The sequence below is a fragment of the Lynx rufus genome, unplaced genomic scaffold, assembly GCF_022079265.1.
Source record: "Lynx rufus isolate CCGP_SWC_20201006 ecotype Redwood Valley unplaced genomic scaffold, mLynRuf1.p SCAF_8, whole genome shotgun sequence".
Taxonomy (NCBI): Eukaryota; Metazoa; Chordata; class Mammalia; order Carnivora; family Felidae; genus Lynx; species Lynx rufus.
In genome coordinates, this window is record NW_025814896.1 from 3885002 (window position 1) to 3909533 (window position 24532).

The following is a 24532-nucleotide window of genomic DNA, read 5'->3' on the forward strand; positions in this document are numbered from 1 at the left end:
CCGAATGGGCTCTGCATATCACTGTCAGTGAGTCTTAGGCTCTCACACGCGTCACATCATCCACACCTTGCCCGGTCCTTGGCATGCAGCCCCGGGCTCCTTGTGGGACCAAGCCCAGGCTGACAAGAATGAGTTTAGAAATAAGTCAGCAGTCCCTCCTAGCCGGTAGACAGTTCTCGTTCCTGGTTTCAGTCGACAGTACTCTCCATTTTTCCCCCTTTGCCTCATTTCTGACTTTCTTTGCCGTCTGTGCCTAATTTCTGTCTTGTTGCTATATTCTGCATTTCTCTGTGCCCCATCTCCAGCCAGCTTCAAGCAGCAACGTCTTATCTTTATGGAAGGTCTTCCGGGCACCGCGCTGGGCGATCCCGTTCACGGCGTCACATCCTCAAGACAAGAGTCTCAGGGAGAAATTATGGCCCATATTCTATGGTCACGTGCCCCGAAAGTTTACATCATCTACCCTCGAACATATCCCTGGAGCTACCAGCGGTGAAAAGCAGAGGGGGGAAAACCCGTTGGGTCATTGAGTCACAACAAAACAAAGCATCAGGACGCGAGTCAGGGGGCAAGAGCCCGAGACCGCCAGCAGCCCACGTCAGGAGCGAAAAGAGAACACTGTGGCCATAGACACTGCACAGATAAGAGAATATGATGAGGAAATTGGTGCCCAGAAGCTTGAACGTTCCGATAATGGACAATTTTTTTTAAGCCAGGTTATTAACACTGACACGAGAAGAATAAAAATCCGAATAAGCAGCCTTGGCTGTTCCCAGGAGTGGTTACATCAGACTCTCTGGATGTGTGGCCAAAGCACCAGGGTTTCCAGACTCTTCCTGGTGACTGTCAGGTGCAGCCGGGGCTGAAAACCTGGGGCCGGCGGGCAGCCCTAGGTCATGTACAAAACCATGTACCTCACAGGCCTTGCAGCGAGGGTGACCGGCACTCCGGGCTCACAGGGACTTTCAGGCCAAAACTAGGGGTCCGGTACAGACCAGGCAGCTGGTCACCCCCATCTACAGCCTGGTGGAGACGCTACAGGGGCGGGAGCACAGGACGGTCCTAGGGTGCCCAGCTCATGCCCACGTGCCTAGGGCTTTCCTGCCTTTTGCAGGGGAAGTCATGTACCAGGAAGCTCCAGTCCCGGGCAGACTGGGTGGCTGTTACCCTAGCTGGTGAGAGCAGAGAGGACAAAGAGAACCAGAGAAAATAACAATGACGGGGGCACCCGGGGGGCTCAGTCGGTTAAGCCTCCGACTCTTGGTTTCGACTCAGGTCACGATCTCACAGTTCCTGAGCTCAAGCCCCGCGTTGGGCTCTGTGCTGACCGTGCGGAACCTGCTTGGGATTCTCTCTCTCCCTCTCTCTCTGCCCTTTCCCCAGCTCGCTTGCTCTCTCAGTCTCAAAATAAACATTTAAAGAAAAGAACACGGAAGTGTCGCGAGATGGACGCTTTCCTCTCTCACACTGAGGTCCTGGGGTCTCCTCTGGGCAGCGTCTCTTAGCCCTGGCCTCGTGTTGGAATCGTGAAAGGGGGTAGGGAGGGCTTTTAAACTCCAATACCTGGGTCCCAGCCCCAAGATTCAGGTCTGTGTTTCCTGCGCATCGAAAGGTCCACGACCTGGGCGGCTTAACGCAACAGGAACGTGTGGTCCGGTTGTCCAGAGGCCAGAAATCCGAAACCAACGTGACGGCTGAGCTGCGCTCCTTCTGAGACCGTGGTTTGGACCTGTCCTTGCCGCTTCCCCCCCTTCTGGAGGTGGCCTGCGCTCGGTGGCTTACAGCTGCCTCACCCCTGTCTCTGTGGTCACGCGGCCTTCTCCCTGGGTGCCCGTGTCTCTTTTCCTCTTCTTATAAGGTCACGAGTCCTTGACAACCACCAAGGACTTTCCATTTCTGTGAATGTGACGACTCTGGACCTTCTGCAAGTAGGATCCTACGGTGTCTGTGGCTGGCTCACTTCCCTTTGTATCATGTCCACAAGGTTGCATTTTTCAACATAAATATACTTTTTCCACATCAAATTCTTTTTAATGTTTTTAATGTTTATTTCTGAGAGGCAGAGAAAGAGACAGAGTGTGAGCGGGGGAGGAACAGAGAGAGGGAGGGAGACACAGAATCTGAAGCAGGCTCCAGGCTCTAAGCTGTCAGCACAGAGCCCAGTGCGGGGCTCGAACCCACAAACCTTGAGATCAGGACGTGAGCCGAAATCAGTTTTTTCAACAACTGAGCCCCTCAAAAATTTTTCTTTTAGAGAGAGAGAGAGAGAGAGAGAGAGAGAGAGCATGAGGGGGAAGAGAGGCACAGAGAGACAGAATCTCAAGTAGGCTCTAGGCTCAGCATGGAGCCCTACACGGGGCTCGATCCCACACACTGGCATCACGACCTGAGCTGAAATCAAGACCACCACATCGAACTCCTAATGAAAAGATGCCCTGGCTTTGTCCTGCAGCCTTACATAACCCCCAACACACTGATGGGGTCCCCTGGGAGTTAGCCCAGCATGAGCCCCTGCCCCTGGGCACAGCCTGGGCACCCACCCCGGGCCCATCTGCCATCCCGGCCCTGTGCTCATTCCCCGGGCAGCCCCTCTTTCCCCTGCTCCCAACCATAGGCTTAGTTCTGCCGCCCTAGTTTCTGAGCCATTGTGAGCCCAAGGGGCCCTCTTTGAAAGGAAAGGAGTGTGTGAATAAACCCCTAACAATGGGGATTTGATTAAAACGCTAGCTCCCGCCATCGAGGGCCCTTCAGGCCCCTCGTGAGGGGTTTCACACACCTCTCCCACTCCATCCCACACCAATGGGAAAGATGAAGGTTTATTACTCTCATTTGATAGAAGCCATTATCGTCCAAAAAGGTTAATTAATTTTCAGAAGGTCACACGGCTGGGTTGAAATGAATGTTTCGGGCCATATCGGGGCGGAAGGACACAGGCATCACCCAGGTTTGGGTGGTAAATCGACCCCGCCGGAGTCCAGGCCCATGGGGAAGAAGTCTGTAATGCAGTAACGATGCTGGCCAGGGGCAAGGGAGAGATGGGACCCTAACAGATGACCAACCAAAATGGTTTGCCCAAGACTGGGGCGTTTTCGGGGGGGAGTTGACTGAGTAAGGGCCCCCCAAGGTGTGCACTTCCTAATCCCTTGAATTTGAGAAACAAATTCAAACACAGGTCCGAGAAACACAGGTAGCTGCTCAAGCCTCTGCAGATATCACGGACCTCAGAGCTGTCTCTGCACCGTCTAGGGCCATCGTAAGGGGATGGGGTGCCTGTCAGCTCTGGAGCGGGCAGGGGCAATTACACACCAGCAAACCCCTAAAGATTGGCTTTCCAGAAAACCAAAATACGCACACAGGTATAGGCACATGTTTGTGTTTGTTACAAAGCTTACTGACATAAAGGGTATGTAGGGAACAACCCACAAATCCTAAGTTACAATGCTCTATTGTAAATTCGTCACAGCTGTAACTTCAGCCGACATTGTATTTCTTGCAAAATCCATTATCAACTTTTGAAATTCTATTGCCAACAATGGAATCGCATTAGCAGGCTATGAATGAGCACTTGACTGATATGGGAGTCGGCATAGAATTTGGCTCCCATCGTTGACAAACAATTACAGTTCCGACCTGAATGCGAGTTGATATTTTCATTTATGTTAACTAGGAAGATGGAAGTAAGATTACAAAGACACGTGTCAAAACTTCAGTCATCTGACAATGATGCGAGTGCCTTCCTTGCTGAATTAGATAATCGTTTTCAAATACTGAAGGAATATTTCCTCGATGTTTTTGTGCCCTTCACAATGGAACAGCTACAGACGGGACAAATTCAAGGTTAATTTGCGTTATTAACCTGGTTCTATCACTTCATTAAGTCTAGATAATCAACAAAACAATATAAGAAGGACTGACTTCTGTGGTGTAAATACTCCCATCAGAGACGATTTTAAGGTACTGATGTGACATTGCTGGTGACTGTTTGGGAAGAGACGCAGACCAGCGCTCGGTATTTCTGTTGCTCAGACACAATGGGTATAAATGACCCCAAGGACACAGATAATAGCAAAATGGACTTTAAAAATTAGGAAGTGATTTTTGAGCTTTTGAATAATTATTTGCTTTGGTTTCTTATATCATTTTTTTAATTTTAAGACTGAAATTTTTTATTTTTAATAATGGCTATGGTTACCAAACAGCTTAAAAAATTCCTAAAAATTTCACCACCGGCTCTGCTGAGCCATTCCTTGTACAAAGCTAGAGAAGGTAGCTTAAAGTAGTTAACTTAAGCACCATTTTTTGTTGTGAAGTGCCTTGTAAATGTGTTAGGAAGGTAGATCTCATGTTCAGTGTTCTCATACACCAAAAACAAACAAACAGAAAACACAAAAAAAAACAAAGAGACACGAGGAAACTCTGGAAGGTGGTGGATATGTCCATGACCTTGACTGTGGGGAGGGATGTGTCCATGATCTTGACTGTGGGGAGGGATGTGTCCATGATCTTGACTGTGGGGAAGGATGTGCCCACGACCTTGACTGTAGGGATGGATGTGTCCACGACCTTGACCGTGGGGATAGTTGTGTCCATGACCTTGGCTATGAGGATGGCATCATGGGTATTTGTATATATCCAAACTCAAACTATACACATGAGAATATGTGCATTCTTTGTATATGAATTATAACTCCATAAAGGCGTTAAAAAGAGGGTACACCATTGATACTAAATAGCATTATGTGGATACATTTCATAAATTAGATGAAATGAATGAATTCCTTGAAGGACAATAAGTTCCAAAACAGATTTAAAAGGAAGTAGGAAAACTAAATACATCTATATCAATCAAGAAACTATGGGGTGCCTGGGTGGCTTAGTCGGTTAAGCATACAACTTCTGCTCAGGTCATGATCTCACAGTCTGTGGGTTTGAGCCCCTTGTCAGGCTCTGTGCTGACAGCTCAGAGCCTGGAACCTGCTTCCGATTCTGTGTCTCCCTCTCTCTCTCTGCCCCTCCCCTGCTCATGCTCTGTCTCTCTCTCTCACTCTCTCTCTCCAAAAAAATAAACAAACATTAAAAAAATTTACAGAAACTGAATTCACAATTGAAAACCATTCCACAAAGATAACATGATAATGAATGGTAGCAAATTCCAAGGAATAAAAAAAGCTCTATTTTTAAAAGTTTCATATTCGTTGTAGTAACTAATAAATGAATTTTATCATCTTTGCTAATTTTTACAAAAGAAGGTCGACTAGAATCTGGAGAGGGATTGCTTTGATCAATATACAAGACCAGTTGTGTTTCTACATACACTAGCAAACGACTGGAAAAGGAAATTGTAAAATACCATCACAACACATGAAACAGTGACAAATTTAACCACATAGATTCAAGATCAATATATCGTCAACTACAAAACCTTGCCGGGAGCAGCTAAAAAGGACCGCAACAAATAGAAACATCACATTCACGATTGGGAGGCTTGGTATTAGTCTGTAGATTTAGGGCGACCGCAATCAAACTCTCAGCAGGGTTTTTTTTTGTAAATTTAACAATCTGGTCGTGAAGTGCACATGGACATATGAAGGACCTAGCATCACCCAAATGACTCTGAGACAGAAAGACAAAGCTGGTGGGCTTATACTGCCTGACTTATGGCTTTTGGTAAAGCAGTCATCAAGACAGTATGGCGTTGCTTTATGACAGACAAATAGGTCGATGGAATAGACGAGTGAGTTCAACAATGGATCCTCCCGTAGATGATCAAGTGATTCTCAGTAAGGTACCAAGCATCTGCCACGAGAACAGAGAATTTTCAGAGTGGTGCTGGAAAAACTGAATATCCATATGGGGGGGGATTCTTGATACTGTCAACATATAATATATACAAAAATGAGGGTGTCTGGGTGGCTCAGTCTGTTAAGAATCTAACTCTTGATCTCAGCTCAGGTCATGACCTCAGGGTTGTGAGATCGAACCCCGTGTCAGGCTCTACACTAGGCATGGGGCCTATTTGGGATTCACTCTTTTCCTCGCTCTTTGCTCCTCCCCCCCAACTCACACACACACACTCTCTCTCAAATAAAATATAATAAAAGTACAAAAATGAACTCAAAGTTGATCAGAAACCTAAATATAAAAGTCAATATTACCATGTGTCTAAAAAAAAAAAAAAAAAAAACCAAAGGAGAAAATCTTTACCATCTTAGCAGAGACCTTAGAGCTGATATAAAAAAAAACATGGGCTATAAATAAAAAGTTGGTGTATCTTTAATTTTAAAAACGAGGTCTAATGGAAGCGTTCACCTAAGAAAAATGAACACCAGGTCAACAGAAAGCATACGAACGCTCACAGGAGCTTTATCCATGGTGACCAAACTTGGAAACAACCCAAATGTCCCTCCACAGATGAATAGATAGTTACACATCCATGCAATTGAATGCTAGTCAGCAATAACAAATTACAGATACGCTCAAAACATGAATGGCTCTCAAAAACATTTGCACGATGGAAGAAGCCAGGCACGGAAATGCTGTACGAGTTCATTTATGTGGAAATGAAGAAAATGCAAAATTATCTATAGTGGCAAAAGGGGGCAGGAGCAGACGTTTGGAAAGAGATGGAAATGTTCATTATCTGTATGTTGTGGTCACACACGTGTGTACCTCTGCTAAAATTTGCTGAACTCTATACTTTAAATGGATGGTTTCCATGGTGTAGAACCTAAAAGGTAGAGCTGGGAAGAGCTTCTGCGTAAGAACAGGTGTAATCTGAATGGTGTGTGGGTGAGTGGAGAGGAAGGATTGACAGGAAGCAAAGGCAAAAATGTCCCCATAAGGTACTTACGGGACGAGAGGGACCCTTTCCGTGGGCAGGGCGGGGATCTGCTAAGAGCTCTGGCTGTTTCCAATGAAAAATCAGCCTTTGCCCTCAACCTGGATCTCAATCCCCCAAAGCCTGGAATTGCTGTGTCCAGTTGCCCCAAACAAGGCCACCTGGGGGCCATGCTCCCTCAAGGGCCATAACGAGATTCTCTTGGAGCATGGGTCTCAGGAGCCCGACGTTTAGGCTGGGAGTACACGCAGGGGTTGCTTGATTCTCTGACACGGTATTCTGGAAAGTGTGGTACTGTAACAGAGCAGGGTCTCGACAGGGACAAACAGCCAGAAATGGTACCCAAACCGGTCAGACTGAGGAAAGGAGAGCTAAGAGAAGAATTATTTACAATAAGAAAGAAACCGTATGGACCACACCTGAGCAAAGGCTTTACCTTTGTCCCAGGGGCACCGGAAGTAACGTGTGTCCCACTAGTGGCTGCTGGGAACGTTGTAGCCCTGAGTCCAGACCGGAGGGTCCCTGGGTGCCCTGCAGGTCTGTGGGTGCTGCCCGTCGCCACCCAGGGATGGGAGGCAGTGCCTGCACTCGGATTTCGTGTGCTTTGTCTATCTATTAAAATTCATGAGAATTTTATCCTTTGCTTTCTACTACAGTGAAAATTTTTTAAATATAAAAGTTAACCGTGTTTCTCATTTTCGAACATTTAGGTGAAAAGATGCCCCGGGTTTGTCTTCGCGTAGAGCCATGCACTGAGCCGGGACCCCTGGGTCTTGGAGCCCCACACGTGGCCCATGCACCCCGCTGGACCTGCTCCTGGGCCAGCTTGGAGTTCACTTCCACTCTCCCGTCCACGCCACACTGCCCGCTGCTCTGGCCCACGTGCCACGTGAGCTCTCTCTGAGAGAAGCAGGGTGTGCATGCGTACCTGACAAAGACCGTCTGATTAGAATTAGCTCCCATTTAGAGAGTACCTCTTATGTGCCAGGCGCTGGCTCGCACCCCCTCCTCCTAACGCCGCAGGGGGCTGTTTGTCACTCTGACTTCACAGAGGAGACAGAGGCCCCGAGAGATGGCTCTTAATGCAAGATCCCACGGCTGGTCCTGCTCGCCTCCTGGGCAGCCAACACCACCATCACGGTGCTGGGGCCGAGCCCTCCTTCCAGCCACTGCTGCTAAGTCCTCGTGGACACTCCACACACACACACACACACACACACACACACGCACGCGCACACACACGCACTCCACAGCGTTCCTTTCCCGGAGTGCACTTGCCCAGTGCTTTCCAGACCCCAGCGTGACCCTAACACCTGTCAGGACACGGACCGGTATCTGAAGCCCCTACTCAGACCCCCTCTCCTTCCCAGCTCCCTTCTCTATCTCTGTAGCCTACACTGGCCCTGGGGGTACAATGTGTGTGGGTGGGCATCCTGGAGCTGCCCCCGCAGCAGCGAGACACTTTCCCATCCGCATCGTTCCCCACCGCCCCCCACCCCCGCCCCTGGGACAGGCACGGGAGTGCAGGGAGAGGCAAAGCACAAGCCAGCGTCTCTGGGGGGCTCTCTGGGGGGCGTGGTGCCACGAAGTAGGCTGGGGGTCAGAAGGGAGGCAAGTCAGTAAGAGGAGCACAGCAGGGACCCATACAGCCTGTGCAGCCTGACACAGTAAAGCTGACAATAGCAGCTTTAGTCAAAATCAGGAAAAGTGGCCTGAGTGTCTCTTCTTGGGCTTTTTCCTTTGGGGCCTTGGGAATCTTGGAACCCATGGTATGGCCCACTTCCCCCCAGCGCGAAGGTTGGTGAGCAAATGCTAGAGGTTTCTGAGGTTCCTTGTTTTATCTTAGGAATGCAAGTGATTTTCCACTCTCCTTCAAGCTTTGTACGTTTTGGTTTAACAATAAAAATCAGGGGCGCTGGGTGACTCAGTTAAGTGTCTGACTTCCGCTCAGGTCATGATCTCGCGGTTCATGGGTTCGAGCCCCACATCGGGCTCTGTGCTGACAGCTTGGAGCCTGGAGCCTGCTTCAGATTCTGTGTCTCCCTCTCTCTCTGTCCCTCCCCCGTTCACACCCCCCCCTCTCAAAAATAAACATTTAAAAAACCTTAGAAATAAAAATCATATTTAAAACACTCCCTATAAAAATACCAACAGTACTCTTCACAGAACTAGCACAGATAATCCTAAAATTTGCATGGAACCACAAAAGACCCCAAAGAGCCAATGAAAGCTTGAAAAAGAAGGACAAAACTGGAGGTATCATAATCCCACATCTCAAGATGTACTACAAAGCTGCGGTAACCAAAACAGTATGGTACTGGCACAAAAATGTCGATGGAATAGAACAGAGAGCCCAGAGATAACCCATGACTATGCGGTCCGATAGTGTCCAATAAAGGACGCAAGAATATACAATGGGGAGAGATAGTCTCTTCAAGAAATGGTGCTGGGAACACTGGATAGCAACACACAGAAGAAAGAAATTGGGCCCCTTTCTTACAACACACACAAAAATAAACTCAAAACGGATTAAGGAGCTAAATGTGAGACCTGAAACCATAAAAATCCTAGGAGAGAGCACAGATAGTAATTTCTCTAATGTCGGCTGTAGCAACATCTTTCTAGAGATGTCTCCTGAGGGAAAGGAAACAAGAGCAAAAACAAACTGTTGGGACTTCATCAAAATAAAAACCTTCTGCACAGCAAAGGAAACAATCAACAAAACGAAAAGACAACCCCCTGAACGGGGAAGATATCTGCAAATGACATCTCTGATAAAGGGTTAGTATGTATCCAAAGTATGTAAAGAACTTCTACAACTCAACGTCCGAAAAAACAAATAATCCAATTGAAAGATGGGCAGAAGTCACGAACAGACATTTCTCCAAAGGAGACATCCGGATGGCCAACAGACACATTGAAAAGATGCTCAACACCACTCATAGTCGGGGAAATGCAAATCAAACCCATCGTGAGAGATCACCTCACACCTGTCAGAATGGTGAAACCCAAAACCCGAGAAACCACAGGTGTCGGTGAGGATGCGGAGAAAAAGGAACCCTCGTGCACTGTTGGTGGGAATGCAGACTGGTGCGGCCGCTGTGGAACACAGTATGGAAAATATTTCAACGTTTATTTATTTTTGGGACAGAGAGAGACAGAGCATGAACGGGGGAGGGGCAGAGAGAGAGGGAGACACAGAATCGGAAACAGGCTCCAGGCTCTGAGCCATCAGCCCAGAGCCTGACGCGGGGCTCGAACCCACGGACCGCGAGATCGTGACCTGGCTGAAGTCGGACGCTTAACCGACTATGCCACCCAGGCGCCCCAGTATGGAAAATATTAAAGATAGAACTGTCATGTGATCCGGCCATTCCGATACTGCACATTTACCCAAAGAATACGAACACACTGATTCTAAAAGATACATGCACCCCGATGTTTACAGCAGCATTGTTTACAACAGCCAAGATATGCAAGAATCCCAAGTGTCCATCGATAGATGAATGGATAAAGATGAATGCACACACACACACACACACACACACACAGGACTATTACTCAGCCTAAAAATAATGAAATCCTGCCATTTGCAACAACATGGATGCATCTAGAGGGTATTACACTAAGTGAAATAACTCAAAGACAAATATCACAGGATTTCACTCATATGTGGAATTTAAGAAACAAGACAAATTGGCAAAGAAAAAAAAAGACAAATAAAAAACCAGACTCTTAAATAGAGAGAACACACTGGCGGGCACCGGAGGGGAGGCGGGTGGGAGCATGGGGGAAACAGGTGACGGGGATGAAGAAGCACGTAACCCTGATGAGCACGGACTCACGCGTAGGACTGTTGAGTCCCTATGTTGTACGCTGTATGTTAATTACACTGGGACTAAAATAAAAACAAAGACCATATTTCCCTTCAACGCTTTGCGCTTGGCCACGGTTCCGGAGGGCCCACTTTTCTCCACCTCGCCCCACCTTGGACTCCAGCAAGCTTCCCTGGGTCCTGAGGCCGCGAGCTGACGGCGTGGCTTCCCTGCCCTCTTGTTGGGCGTGTGTGGACCCCAGGGTGGGTATTCCACACACAGGGCTCATTCGTGGGCCCATGTCCTTACTCTTGTTTTTCTTCCCGGTTTTCAATTCTCCCTGGAGTTTCAATTCTGTTATGCTGCCGTGTTTATAACAATTACAGCCAATATTTATCATGTACTTACGACTATCTACTTATCATCCGCTTATGACTTATGAACACCTTGAGGTGGCGACTGGTAATATCCTGTGTAAAGAGAGGAAACCGAGGCAAGAGAGCCATGCGACAGCCCAAGGCCACACAGTGAGTGACCAGCAAAACAGAGACTAGAATGCCAGCAATCAGACAAAAGCGCTCCGAACGGCTGGGCCATTCACCGCTCACACACACGTATGCGGTACGGCTCGTGTAACGTGTCAGTAGAAGCCACCTCGAGCTCTTTGTGACAGAGAATGGCATGTCGGCAGCCTTCACAAGAGCCCCGAACCCACAACCACCCCAGTGTCCCCCGACCGTAGCCTGCCGAGACCAGGCTTTGTTCGTGCGATGGATTATCACGTTGCACCAACAACAAAGTGATCTCACAGACGTAATGTTAAGTGAAGAAACCAGAGATAAAGAAACACACATACTGTATATGATGCCTCTTAGAAAGTTTCAGAAACAGCGAATGCAGTTCAGAAAAGGGGTACTTGTAGGGGCGCCTGGGTGGCTCCGTCGGTGAAGCGCCCGACTTCAGCTCAGGTCATAATCTCGTGGTTCGGGAGTTCGAGCCCCATATCAGGCTCTGTGCTGACAGCTCAGAGCCTGGAGCCTGCTTCCGATTCTGTGTCTCCCTCTCTCTCTGCCCCTCCCCTGCTCACACTCTGTCTCTCTCTCAAAAAAATGAATAAACATTAAAAAAAAAAAAAAGAAAATGGGTACCATTGGGGATGGGGGAGTGGAGGAGTGGGGGAGGGCACAGGGAGGCTGCTGGGGCCCCGGAATGTTCTGTGTGCCGCTCTGGGTGATGGTGGGCGCGTAGGCATGGAGACAGTCACCGACGGCCCTGTGCACCAAGATTCCTGCGCTGGGCTCTGTGAGTCTGCGGTCAGCCCAACGGCCCCAAAGACGGCCATTCCCTCCTCTCTGGCACCTGTGAACGTTATGTGACTTGGCAGAAGGGACTTTGCAGATGTGTTTAGCTTCTAGACTTTAAAATAGGGGCGTTATCCTGGATTATCTGAGGGGGCCCAGTGTACTCTCCTGAGCCCTTCAAGAAACACACCTTCCCTGGCTGGAGAGTTTTGAAGCCCGTATTCATTTTCAATGGTCGCTGCAACAAATCACCACAAACCTAGCAGCTTCAAACAACGCAACCTTATTGTTTTACTGTTTCTGGAGATCAGGAATCCAGGTGGGCTCTTCTTAGGGTCTCTGGAGGCCGAAATCAAGACGTCGACCAGATGTTCTGTGCTGGAGGCTGGGGGGAGGGGAGGGTCTCCACTCTCGCAGTGCCCAGAATCTCCTTCCCCTCTCCCCAAAGTTTCTGTCCACAGAGACCCAAGGCTGCACCCCTCAACAAAGCTGGAAATAAATGCATCTATCCAGCAGGGCCAGAAACAGCGAGGTGCAAACCTCAGGCACAGAGGTTGAGGAGTGAGTGCCTACTGGGTGTCTCCTGGGGACTCAGCAAACCTCACCCTCGTCCAGGCCCTGCTGAGCAGACCCTGGGTTTTCGAGCGAGGGAATCAACCTCCCTGCCACACTTCATTGCCCCGAGGGCTCAGCCAAATGAATGAATACCCGTTCATTCACTCCTTCATTCCCTCCATCCTGACTTCTGTCCCCAGATGGGAGGACGTGTCTACTTAGCACAAGTGCTGTGCTGGGGGCTGGGACCCCGGCAGAGCTACCCGCTTGGGCTGGGGTCCCCCTTCTGAGTAGGGTCCTGTGGAGAGCCACCACATGGAGCAAATAAAAATACAGGGTGCCCCTATGTGACGTGTAAAATACGTGCTCCATATTTGGGGCATACGGAGAGTAAAAATAAGTATGTGCTGTTAATTGAAAGTCAGATCAAGTGAAATAAGCCATACAGAGAAAGACAGATACCATATGGTTTCACTCTTATGAGAAACTTAACAGAAGACCATGGGGGAGGGGAAGGAAAAAATAAAAAAAGGCTAGAGTGGGAGAGAGCCAAAGCATAAGAGACCCTTAAAAACTGAGAACAAACTGAGGGTTGATGGGGGGGTAGGAGGGAGGGGAAGGTGGGTGATGGGTATTGAGGCACCTTTTGGGATGAGCACGGGGTGTTGTATGGAAACCAATTTGACAATAAACTTCATATATTGGGGGAAAAAAATGAAAGTCAAATCTACCTGGGCACTTGGTATTTTACATCGTCACCAACTGGAAAGTCACTTTCCTTAGTTACTCGGTCACTGTGGGACCTGGCCTGCCCCAGGGCCCCCTGCAGGGGACAGCTGATCACAGGAACAGCCATCTGCTGGGTGGTGCTCCCATCTTCCCGCCCAGCCTCGCTGCTGATGTGGCTCGGGGTCCCCTGAAGCCCAGGGTCTCCGACGTGGCTGTGCGGTGAAATCCCCAGGAGCCTAGGGACCTGGTGCCGCCCTGGTGCCTCCTCTGGGCTTTGGACTGAATTGGTCTGGGGGCATCAAAAAACTCTCAAAGCTGCCCGAGGGATCTGTAGTCAGGTCGGAGACCTCCCCTCGGGGGCCGCCCTGCGTGCCCCCTCTCAGACACCTCCGGGAGCCGCGGGGCCTGGGTTCCAGTCCCGCGTCTGCCATTTTCTAGCCGCGTGGCCTCGGGCAGTGCTCTCCGAGCTCCAAGTTCCTCTTCCTGCTCTCACGAGGCCGTTGTGAATGCCAATCAACACAGCAGTTCTCGAAGCTCCCCGGACCAGCAGCATCAGCAGCACCTGGGACCACGGGAGGCACGCAGAGCCTCCTAAATTAGCAACCTGAGGCTGGGGCCCACGTCCCGCCTTTGAACGAGCGCTCCAGGGGATCCAGCTTCCCGCCCAACCACAGGCGCAGGTGACACGTGTTGAGGGGAAGCTGTGGAAAGATGGACACGTGAGGGGAAATCAGCTCCCGCCACCGAATCATGAATCGGGGGGCTCCCTCTCACCACCCACCAGGAGCTCCAATGTGGCCCTGCCCCTGCACAAGTTCAAGGTTGCCCTCTATGCAGGCTCTTGCCAGTGGCCTCAAGACTCAGAAAAACAGGGGCGCCTGGGTGGCGCAGTCGGTTAAGCGTCCGACTTCAGCCAGGTCACGATCTCGCGGTCCGTGAGTTCGAGCCCCGCGTCGGGCTCTGGGCTGATGGCTCAGAGCCTGGAGCCTGTTTCCGATTCTGTGTCTCCCTCTCTCTGCCCCTCCCCCGTTCGTGCTCTGTCTCTCGCTGTCCCAAAAATAAATAAACATTGAAAAAAAAAATTTAAAAAAAAAAAAAAAAAAAAAAAGACTCAGAAAAACTCCCTCTCCCTCTCCGGGCGGATGACTCGGCAGCCGTGCCCAGGGTAGGGGTCCCCCCACCCAACTACGGCGAGCACTTCCGGCCCCAGCTGTGCTTGGCTGCCCTGGGGCTCCCCTGAATTCTCCAGAATCTGGAGTTGGGGCGCACTTCTGGGAGAAAGCTTCTCGACCCACCTCCCAATTCTTCAAAGCCTGCAAGCTGCCTGCTGCTTGAGGATAAAAATGTAGAGTGATTGCGGATTGTGACCTAGAACTGAAATAAAACCAATTTTCTGACTTTGGCTAAGTTGAAATAGCTGCCATCTTGGCCCGGGGCTGCGGAATCACAGAAGCCCCGCGCTCGGCCCAGATCGACTGGACCAGCCGACTTGTCTGGGCCTCAATTTTCTCAGCTGAGATAATAGTAATAATTACTACTACGATGATTGGGATAAGAGAATTTGTAAGGGCTTCATCCTCCCGGCACTGGCGGAGGCGGTTCAGCCGCCGGCCAACTCGGCGGCTCGTCAGAATCACCTGGGGAGATTCCACAATCCAGATTCCCGGGCCCACACGGGGACCAAGAGAACGTTGGGTGGCTACACCGCCCAGGACCCCAAAGTGCAGCCAAGCTGGGGGGCCCACGGGCTGGTAGCCCAGATCCCGGCCCACCGGGCCCGCCTTCCCCGTCTCCGGGGAACAGCGCCTCTGTCGTCTTTGGGGGCCCCCTCCCGCAGACACATGCCCCTCGGGGGTGAACGCGAGCCCTTCGGGGACCCGGCCCTCCAGCGTGGGCTCTACGCAAACTGCTGCAAAGGAATCGAACAGAAGTCAACATACGGCGACTTAAAAAAACGATTAACTTCATTTAAGGGAAAAAGAAAAGATGGCTTTTTGTTGCGTTTAGAAAAAAAGAACAACAGAGCAAATCTGTGTCATTAGCTGGAAGCAGATGGCAGTCTCTGTGGACGGCGTGAGCGTGCAAGGTTCTTCCTGTTCCCTCTCCAGCTCCCGCGTGGAGGGCTCCGTACTTAACAAGGCTGGGCCCCCCCCCCCATAGGTACAGAGCCACGGCCCTGAGCCCCCCCCCCCCCCCCCCCCCCCCCCCCCCCCCGCCTCGGCTTCCTGCAATCACGGAACATCTGCTGTGCCGAGCCTGCGCCTCATCCCCAGGGCCCGGCAAGGTCATTAGTCATCGTCTCATCTGGCGATGTCACAAACGCCCCCTCACTCTCTCTGCTCCAGCTGGTTCTGGGGGGTCCCCGGGGGCCTGAAGGGCAGGGCTGACCCCAGGACCCCCTCCCGCCTCTGCATCCCCAGCCACATGGGCCCTGAAGCCAGGACTCTGAGTGACAGCCCATTGGCACAGACCAGCGCCACGCGCGTGGGCAAGGCTCTTCAGTGATGGAGGGGAGGATACGGCTCTCTGGCTGGCTTGCCGGGTATCTGTTGACGGTTTCTCTCCTTTCGCGTAAGATAGGCCCAAGCAGGGGTGCCCGGCCGGCTCCGTCAGCAGAGTATGTGACTCTTGACCTTGGGGTTGTGAGTTTGAGCCCCGTGTTGGGTATAGAGACTGCTTAAAAAGAAAATCTTTTTAAAAAGATGGACCCAGGCAGCCCCTTAGCCCAGAAGACCAGAGTGGGGTTCTTGGTACATATATTTTTGTTAAAGTCCCTGTATTGATGAGGGCTCTTCGGTTTCTTTTTTTTTTTTTTTTCAACGTTTTTATTTATTTTTGGGACGGAGAGAGACAGAGCATGAACGGGGGAGGGGCAGAGAGAGAGGGAGACACAGAATCGGAAACAGGCTCCAGGCTCTGAGCCATCAGCCCAGAGCCTGACGCGGGGCTCGAACCCACGGACGGCGAGATCGTGACCTGGCTGAAGTCGGACGCTTAACCGACTGCGCCACCCAGGCGCCCCTCGGGCTCTTCGGTTTCAAGGAGATCCAACCCACACTGGCTTCAGCAACAGGAGGATTGGTTGGCTTGTTAACTGAGAAAGCCAGTGGTTCCAGCTTCAGGCACGGCTGGATCTAGGTGTCCAAATATGTTACGAGGAACGTGGCATCCTCCTTCTCTCAGTGCTGCACTCCTCTGTGTTTGCTTCTATATAGTTACAAAGAAATAGTTTAATGTTTACATATTTTTGAGAGAGAAAGAAACAGCACGAGCGGGGCAGGGGCAGAGAGAGAGGGGGACCCAAAATCCGGAGCGGGCTCCAGGCTCCCAGCTGGCAGCACAGGCCCTGACGCGGGCCTCGAACCCACAAACCGCAGGACCGTGACCTGAACCGAAGTCGGACACTCACCCCACTGAGCCACCCAAGTTTGCTTCTATATTTACTACCTATCACTATGTGACGAATTACCCCAACACATAGCTGCCTAAAACAATACACGTCTATTATCTCACACAGTTTTTGTGGATCAGGAATTCAGAAATAGTGTCATGGTTTGAGGTCTCTCACGAGGTGAAGATCGAGACTCCAGCCCGGCTGTGTCATCTGAGGGGTTGAGGGCCGGAAGAGTTGCTTCCAAGATGGCGCACCCCGTGGCTGTAGGCAGGGGGCTGCAGCGTCCTCCCCTGCGGACCTCTTCACGCAGCTGCTCGCGTGTCCTCACAACACGGCCACAGGGCTAGTGACCAAGGAGGGGGCTGCGATGTCTTTGGTGACCCAGAAGTCACATTTGCTCATTTCTACAATCCTCTCTTGGTGGCACCAGTCAGCTTCACCCAGGCGAACGGGGACTACGTACGGCGTGGATACCCGGAGGTGAGACTCATCGGGGGGCGTCTGGAAGGCTGGTGACCTCGGCTTCCTTCTCAGGTCCCGCAGAAAAGCTATTTGAGGCTGTCACTCCAGCGGAACACCACTTTCCCATGCCATGCCCGTCGCTGACCAAATTACCGTGACTCCACTTGGCCGGGCTGAGCCAGGGGCTCACCGCTCAGGTCAGGGAGGGGGAGGGTAACCCCCACCCAAGCCTCGTGGATGGAGAGTCTGAGAGGAGCTCCTCCCTGAGAGCAATCAAGGGGTTGCTAAGTACAAGATCAAGGGTCAGCCAAGCCTTTGGTTTGGAAACCGTGTCTGCCCTGTCTAGCTGGGTAGACCTCCCTGTGCCTCGGTTTCTGTATCTGTAAAATGGGCATTCTATAACCCTCTCGGAGCCATCATTCGGGACGATCACGCACATAAACCGTCTCACATAGTCGTTTAGAAGCATAATGAGCCACTTAATTGAGGAAGCGATTATCATCACTAAAGCGTAGAGGCTCAGAGCTGGGCCCCAGAACCCGCTTCATGGGTTCGAATCCTAGTTGCTGTGTGACTGTGACAAATGGTCCGTCCTCTCTGAACTTCCAAACTGTGAAACGGAGGCCATGCCACCACCTACCTCGGGTTGTTGTGAGCGTTGGACCTGGACGTGGGGAGCGGAGGCAGCTCCCCTGGTGGGTGATTCGTAGCTCTATCATCATGCACGTGTAACGGGGCCCGTGTGGCGTAGGAGAGACTGGGTGGCCGGCGCGTTCATTCACAAAATTCAGGTTATGGCTTTCAGGAGACTCCGTTTGCCACTCACCCTGGGATAATTACCCAAGGTGTCACTTAATCGTGCTCAGAGAGGCAAGCAGTTCTCTGAGGGCATCGCAGGGAGCTTGAGGGAGCAGGGTCGGAACAGCACGGTCATTGAGCTGCCCTGTGGGGCCCCGGGGCCGAGACCTGGGGAGCAAGCCCGGGACCGGCCACCCCGCTCTCCTGGCTGACTGGCATCTCCGGACCCCAGGGAGACGGAGGCAGGGGGGCCCAGTAGAGAAGCGGGAGTCCCAGCACGGTGACCCAGCCTGTCCAAGATCGCAGGGGTCATGCCACCCCTCTCTGCTGCCCTCCTTTAGTGACCATCCAAGGAAACCCCTGGAAATGCTCTGCTGTCTCCTGAGGGTGGCGAGGCAGGGGTCCACGAGAGGGAAGAACTCGCCCTTCCCTTCAGACATCGTGCGGGGGAGTCTTCGACAAATAAACAGACCCCCAGGAGGGCCTGGCTTTCTGGAATTTTTCAAACCAAGCCGCACACAGGTTTCCCTGCTTGGGGGGGGGGGGTGATGTTGGTGCAAGATGGGCTCCAGTCAGCCCCTGGGTGTTGCAAAAGACCAGAAAAAATAAAACCCGGATGGTGTTAAGTGAGGGCTGGCCCCGAGGAAACTGGCCACGGAGGGGAGTCGGGGAGGAGCGGGGAGCGTCGTGGGTTTCTCTCTACCCTCCGCGTCCCCAACATCTGCGTTCAGAAGGAACGACCGCTGGGTACCAGAGCTGAAAGGGATCGTGTTGGCACACATAGGAGGGGCCAGCGGAGGCCCTGGGCGAGCCTCCTTGGGCGAGCCCTGCCCTTGTCCACCCTCACCACACACCCTCTTTCTCTCTGCATGCAGGTGCTCTGAAACCCCAGGGAACGTTCTAGAGGAAATACTGCTTTCTGACCACAGGGGGTGCTGTTGCCTCACAAATGAGCTGCCCAAAAAAAAAAACGGCTGATGGAAAAAAAAATTTCTCTCTGCAGTCCAAAGACTCTCGAAGTTTCCATCTGCAGACAGCTTTGGAAGGGGGCCTGAACCCTGATGAATCCTGAGCCTTTCTCCTTCCGGAATCTCTTTCCCAGGGAAGGCTCCCTCTGTGCTCCCACGGGTTTCGGGGAGAGGAAGAGGCTATCGGAGGGAGGGAACACTGCAGCACAGCTCACAAGGTGCTACCCACCCACCACTACTAGAGTCCCCAGCTTGTAGGGGGCAACTAAGGAGCTATACTGTGTCCCAACGTAGCAAAGCCTGACCCTGTAACCCCCAGACCACCCCAGCGGGGTGGATACGACAGCAGAAATGGCCCAGCACCTGCCTGAGCTCACAGGCACCCCGTCAGCGAGACAGACACCATCGTCACCCGTGTCTCTGTGGCTCCAGGACAAAGGACCCCAACCGCTCTACTCTTTGGGGCCCGTGTGGCAGTTGGGCCTTAAGGTCCAGAGTGGCATTTCTACGCCCCAGCCGCGTGTCTCGTTCTGGTAAGAGGAGTGTGCGTCTGACGGCCTGCGTGGGGACGTGGCCTGGGCTGCCGCTCCCGGCTGGGCCACAAGGGCCTCTTAATGCCCGCGCTGCCCTGGAGGGGTCTGGCGTGCACAGAACCCCTGGAAAAGTTTCCATTAAACCATCAGTTCTGACCAGATGTTCTCAGTTTTTAAGCCACATTTTTTTATGACCTAGGAGGGACCCCCTTCCTCATTTTTCTGGAAGAATAGGAACATAAGTGAGCAAATGCAGCTCAGGCCGCCTGGTTTACATGGCAGTGTTCTAAAGGAGGCCAAGGTCCGGGCCCCCGGCTTCAGCTGAGCCAGCAATAAGCAGTGTTCAAGCCCGTGAGTCAGGCAGGGGAGATAGGAGCGGGGCGGTGTGTTTTCTTTTCACATTTATGCATTAAGAACGAGATGGAAAATGGGCCAGGCGGCCATTAGCGTGGCTCCTCCCGTGTCTGGGTTTGGGGAAAAGCATACGTCAAGTCAATGTTAACAAAAACGGACTTTTTTTTTCCACCGTGGACTGCTCTGCCAGCTAATCTGGTCCTTATCCTGGGGCCTCTGGTCGTTTTTGTAAATAAAACCGATGAGGACCACTTGTAAAAATGAACATTCTTAGGCAAAACTTGCTAATTTCATGCCAACTGGAATTAACCGGCCTTACCGAAATCCTGGAGGCCTCAAGATGACTCTCAGGATGGGGGTTCTAAATGACTTGACATCTGTCCAGGGGTGCTCGCTCGGCCCCGAACGAGGCTGGCTGGCAGGGAGTCTGGGCCCACATCCTGGGCCCCAAGAAGGCGGATGAGGCGGCAGCCGAGAGGGTCTCTGCACAGCGGCCTCCTGGGGGTCCCGGCGGGCCTCCGCAGGCTCTGCTTCTGGATCCTTCTCCTCGCGTCATCAGCCTTTCGTGATGCTTCTTCCTACTGCAGCTGCAGAGCCAACCAGCACGGGAACGCCGTCCACAGTGGCCTCCGCCTCTGTTCCCCGCTGGTGATAGTCCAAATCCTCACCTCCGGGCCCCGCTGGGGTCGCCTGGGAGCTCTCCCCACGGAGCTGCTGCCTTCGAGGGAGGGGTTCTCTCTGGGCCTGCTTGGACTTCAGACCAGTAAGGTCTTCTCCCTTCTGTGGGAGAAGCATACATGCTTCTGTATGCATACATGCACTATAATCCAGGGGTTCTTAACTGGGGGGCCAATTCTGCCTTCCAGGGGCATGTTTGACAATATCTGGGACATTTTTGGTGGTCACAACCGGGGAGGGGGCCTCCTGGCATCAAGCACGTGGAGGCCAGAGGTGCTGGTGAACATCCCACGATACGCAGCACAGCCCTACCCCAGAGAATTATTCAGTCCCAAACGTCAGTAGTGCTGAGGTTGAGAAACCCCGCCATACGCTACTCAACCCATTCCCTAGAGATGGACAGACATAAGGTCCAAATCATAAACGTTGTGGCAACGTTTACGGTTTACAAGACTACTTTACAGCCAGGTTACTCTGCCACGGGTCAGCGGAACGAACAGGGAATGTAGTGCAGTACCAGCTGGGCAGCAAGAAGAAAGCAAGAACACACATCTCTATTCACAAGGTGCCTGTGCGACATGATACGAGAAGGAGGTCCTCTGGTCCTTCCCGACCCAGGGAGGTTGAGAAGGATCGGAAAGGGGAGCCAGACAGACCAGGAGGACTGGACTGCCCACATCGTGCGGGCAGATGCGACTCCTCCCTGAGTAACTCTGCCGGCTGTCCGGCTGTCGGTCCCGCTCAGGCCCAGGAGACCCGGCCTGGCCCCTCGAGGCCCCCCCACCCCGCCCCCCGGCCACCCTCCGCCTCACCTCCTCCCTCTCGCTCCCCTGCTTCAGGACCCACCTGTCCCACACGGGCTGGAAGAGGACCTTGCATGTTCCCTCTGGTCTTCAGCGGCCCTGCTTCCAGGACGGAAAGCCAACATCACTGCTTTGGGACAGCCTGCCCAGACCGCCCTGACCACGTGCCGGCCTGGCACCGCGCCCCTCTCTTGCCCTCGCCGATCTTGTCATTTTGTATTTGTTTTTGTGATTCTTTGGCGGCCAGCCCTCCATCCTCCTGGACGGCCAACTTCACAGGGGCTTCCACGGGTGTTCTTCTCCTGCAATGATGCACCAGACCCCTGCACAGCACCTGGTAGAGGGATCGCTCGGACCCACCTGGCACCACCAGGAGGGGGCGCAGCCCACGGGTAGGACTTCTCTGGCTTGGTCGCCGCTCTGTGTCCAGGGTCAGCGTGGCGCCTGCTCTGTGATAGGAGCTCACGATGGATGGACGGGTGGGTCAGCAAGTGAGTGAGGGAGCGAGGGAGTGAATGAACGAGTGAGTGAACAAACAAGGAAGAGAGGAAGGAGAGCTGGGCATAGACAGGCAGGCTGGACAGGATGCCAGCACTCTGCACCGACGTCCTCTCGTGTGACCGCTCCACGCGTGAGCATATGCATGCATCCATTCTACAAGCGAGGAAACTCGTGCCCTCTGACAAACAAAGCCAGTGAGTAGTGGCGCCTTTCCCCACCTGGGGTCCTCTGTGTCCACATTCCGCTGCCTTTTGAAAACCTTTTGACAACCAGGGGGTGAGACCCCACACCCGCCTGAGGAACCCAGTGCTCACTGCCCCCGTGCAAGTGCATCACCTCACATAGGAGCTAAAGTCATAAATTCATTCCTTCCCTCCCCAGCTGCGTGTTTATTCCAGCTCGGTCTGAGCACAACTGTGTCCTCGGGAGAGAAAGGAGATCCAAATGTCTCCGTGCCAAGAGTAATCATCGTTTCCTATGAAATTTGAAAAACACTCAACTTCCAAGTGTCATTCTATCCACTGGCAGCATACATCGTGGGGCGACTCCCGGCCCCCCTCAGGCCCTCGGGGGCCCGCGCCCGCAATCCGAATGCGTCGGCGTCCCGAAAACGGTGACCGATGGGGGCCCTTGTAACTACCAGCACCTTCCTTGCTGTTGCCGCTTTGGAAGCAGTCGATTTGTTTTCTATTTCAGACGTTGTTGACACTTTAAGTCTTAGCTATTTCAGAGTACAAATGCAAGTCTGTGTTTGGGCTTTGCTTGCTCAAAAAGAGGGAGAAAGGGGGTGGGGGGAGAACGAGAGAGAAACAGTATCAGACATGAAGCTTCACAGGTGTCGGAGGCGATGTTTGGGGAGGAGCGCAGGAAGCCCGAATCTGAGAGCGGACTAATGGTCCCCCCGGTACATTGTGGTGGGAGAAACCTTTACTTAGCGCTTAGTTTTAAGAACCTTGATAATAAAACACTTGTGCCTGACAGCTGTGTTATCTACAGCCAACTTTTTAATTTCCCTTTGCCAGGTTACTCATTCTTGAGATGTGTGTTCTTTATACCCAGAGGAATGGTTTCTATTTTCCAAACTTCCAGAAGGCTGTTTGAATAGAAAAACGGAGATGTTTGAGCCAGGCCATCAACGGCTTTTTAAATTAAAGTAGAAGCAGCAGGAAGAGGACGGGGGGCGGAGGGGAGAAGGGACGTTTCCCAAGGCTACCTGGGGGGGGTGCGTGTCAGGGTTCCGACCACCGCGGGGTCGCCGAAGACGCTCACGCGGTCTTTCCCCGTATCAGTTCCTTCTTTCCAGTGACGCCTATCAGCGGGGATTTTGTGCATCCCTCCATATGCTCCCCTGCCAATGGGTTTATTCGGCGTGAATCGCGTAGCGTGGTGTTTATTACACAGAGCCACACGGTCTCGGGCGATGAAGTGATCCTCCCAGGACTCTCAAGGCTGGTCCCGCCCAGAATGCCATTTCCTCCTGCATCTCATCCCGGGGACATCACGCCTCTCCCGGGATTTCCCAGCACAGCACGTTCTCAGGAACGTCGACGGCGAGGAGAAGCCCCTTCCCCGAATTGCCCTTCCGCGTTCTGGCATCCAAGGGTGATGTTGTGCTGGCAATGGAGGAGTTTCACCTGGGTCAAGGGCAGCCAATCCAACGGTCTCGTGCCAAACCTCTGACACCTGTCTTGGTCTGCGCCCCCCCCCCCCCCCCCCCCCCGCTCACACCCTGCTCCTTTTAGAGCCTCTGTTGACTGCTCGCTGCCTCTACGTGAAAGCCAAAGTCCTTAGCATGGTTTCCAAGGCTCCTCGTGAGTTTGCCCCAACTCAACCGCTCTCTGCCACCACACCGTGGTATGCACAGGCGTTGGCTGCCTTCACCCTCCCGCCACCATGTCACCATGCCTCTGTCCCTTGCTTGCCCACGATGGCCGACCCCTCGTCCGGCTCTCGGTCTTCCCCAGCCCTCGTATTCCTCTCTGGACACACAGTCCCTCTCCCTCGCCAAGCTGTGGGCCCCGTGAAGAACCAGGGTATCTCTTCCCCAATGTCCCCCAGCGTTTAGCACAAACTTCACACTCCACAGGAGCTCGACCAACGAAGCTTCTGAATGAACGAACAAGAGCTCCCTGAGCGTCTCTCCGTTGTGTACATAGACAGACGGTAGCCACCGGTGTATTCGAGATTTAAAATTCATTTGTTCCCATATTTGTGGGAGCTACATGTTGTTTTTAAAATTACAGTGCTGACAACCATTTTTAACGGCCTTGTTGTCCTTCAGGGTTTATTTCAGGGGCCTCCCAGGAGGAAGCTCTAAAGCTCCCGTGACTTGATAGACATAAGCCAGGTCCCTCTCAGAGGGAAGAGGGCAACCTCTTTTTCACTTGCCTTTTCAACAGAGCACACGTGTTAATAGTCATGATGAGAAGCGCTGTTCTGTGCACCTCGTAACAGTTCGCTGAATACGATGAGCATCCGAGGCTGATGTTACTGTTGTCTGCACCGTGCAGATAAGGAATCCGGGGCCCCCACGAGAGCAGGACTCCACAATCTGCTTTACACTTTACCCTCTGCTTCCACATCCCCCCTCTGAATTCCTCCGCAAGCCGGGAAGCAGGCAGAGCAGGGCCGGGCGTCCCCGTCTTACAGCTGAAGACATGGGGTCTCAGAGAAGCGCGGTGGGTCGTGGCCAAGATCGCACGGCTGGCTGGTGGCAGAGTGGGACTCGAACACCGTCCTTTCGCTTCTTCACCACGATCCCGACACATCAGCAAGCTCGCTCAGTGCCCGGAGCCTCGCTGTG